Source organism: Otolemur garnettii, unplaced genomic scaffold (assembly GCF_000181295.1).
Source record: "Otolemur garnettii isolate 467f Iridium unplaced genomic scaffold, OtoGar3 scaffold00019, whole genome shotgun sequence".
NCBI lineage: Eukaryota > Metazoa > Chordata > Mammalia > Primates > Galagidae > Otolemur > Otolemur garnettii.
This window is the reverse complement of record NW_003852414.1, coordinates 11,226,530-11,228,645: the sequence shown is the minus strand read 5'-3', so window position 1 is coordinate 11,228,645 and position 2,116 is coordinate 11,226,530. Positions and strand designations below refer to the sequence as shown.

Here is a 2,116-nt window from a genome sequence, read left to right as displayed (position 1 = left end):
AAAAAAAAAAGAAAGAAAAAGAGCACAGTGCTTGTAGCTCAGGGGTTAGGGTGCCAGCCACATACACCAGAGCTGGTGGGTTCGAATCCAGCCTGTGCCTGCTAAACAACAATGACAACTACAACCAAAAAATAGCTGGGCATTATGGTGGGCGCCTGCAGTTCCCAGCTACTTGGGAGACTGAGGCAGGAGAATGGCTTAAGCCCAAGAGTTTGAGGTTGCTGTGAGCTGTGATGCTACAGCACTCTACTTCAGACTCTGTCTCAAAAATAAATAAATAAATAGAAAAAGAAAATAAATGTATAAGTTAGAAAATAAAGATATGACCGAGAAGATTAATATATTCAAAAGTTGGGTCTCTGAAATAAACCAATGAAATAGAAAACTCTTGCAAGAGTTACCTAAAGGAAAAAAAAGGAAGTATATAGATAATATTAAAAATAGCAATAATCGTGCCTCAGATAAACCTCATTGGTTATGATACTGCCACTGCACAAAGCTGATAATATTAAAAATAACAAGTGAACTTAACTACAGATTTTAAAATAGTAAGGAAAGATAATAATTAACACTTATGCCAATGATTTGAATGAAGATTTAGCAAAAATAAATTTTTTGTAGAAAAACATAACATCAAACCTGACCCCAGAAGATTTAAGAAAATTGGAATATAATCATTACAAATAACAACAGCAATAAAATAAACACAGTTTTACATGCAAGTTCTAACAAATATTGAAGAACTAGATAATCCCAATCTTATGTCAACTCTTCCAGAGAATAGACTAGGAAACACTTCTCAACTCTTCTTATGAAGGTACTGTGACCTTTGTATCAAGATTGAACAATAATAACATAAGAAAAGAAAATTATATGGTAATGTTGCTTGCAAACATGGATGGAAAACAATCCTCAATAAAAAATAATGACAATGCAGAAATGCAAAAAAAATTATGATCCAATTGAGTTTATCCAAGAAGTCAAGGAGGACTTCTATTCAAATACCAAATTTTACCACCTCATTAGACTAAGGAGAAAAGCTTTATGACCACATAATCATCCATACGCAGCATTCAAAACCAGTCATCATGAAGTTTTTTGAAAGTGTATTCTAGACATTTACTAATTAATTCCTAATTAGTTAGAAATAGAAGAAAACATTCTTAATCTCATTTAAACATATTGTATCAGATTTTGATTCAACCATATCAAAAAATCCAAATAACAGAAGCATAATTAAGTCTGGTTCTATGCGGTGATGGCTATGTTAACCAGTTTGATGAAAATATTTCAAATGGTATATAAAAGCAGCACATTATTCCCCATAATGGCATTAATGTACACAGCTATGATTTAATAAAAAAAAAATACTACAGGAAAAAACAAGATGAAACAAAATTGTTCCATCTAAAAAAAAAAATCTATGTAGGCAATCAGTGGGGAAAATAATCACAGATTTTTCTGTTTTATTATTCTGCTGCATGAGATCTTGGTCTAAATGGTAGTACCAGGTTCTAGCCAAAGATGAAAGGAAAGAAGGAGGAGGGAAGAAAGGAAAGGAGGGTGGAGCAGTAACAGGATGTACATGTGAACTGTGTCTCAAAGGTTGCCTGAAGCTACCGCTTACCATTTCCATCTAAATCCTACTCTCCAAGATGTAGTCATTTGGACACCTCTAGTTACAAGGGAATAAAATTATTACAAAACATCTCTGAAGGCATAAAAGAAGACAATAAATTGGCAAGTATGTAGGAAAGAGACATCCTCAAAAGATTCTAGTGGGAGGGTAAATTGGTACATCTCTAAGCAGAGCAATCTGGCAAAATCCTTCAAGATGAGTAATGCATACATCCTCTGACTCAGAAACTCCACTTTTAAGAGTTTACATCAGAGACTTATGTGCAGGATTATTCATCACAGGAAAAGATGAGAAACAACAAACAAAAATGTACAACAGTAGAGAGATAGCTAAAGAGAAGTGCACTCTTTGCAACACATTATACTTGTTAGATAAATGGGGAAACTCTTTATGTAGAATGATTTCTAAGTTAAGTGAAGAAACAAAAACTAGATATACAAAAGTATTTGTAGTAATATGCTATCCCATGCAACAGTT

At 33.3% G+C, this 2,116-nt stretch overlaps 1 pseudogene; it reads right to left on the bottom strand.

The window, feature by feature from the left end:
- Positions 1-375: 375 nt before the first annotated feature.
- LOC111724137 lies at positions 376-501 on the bottom strand (annotated as a pseudogene).
- Positions 502-2,116: the final 1,615 nt, after the last annotated feature.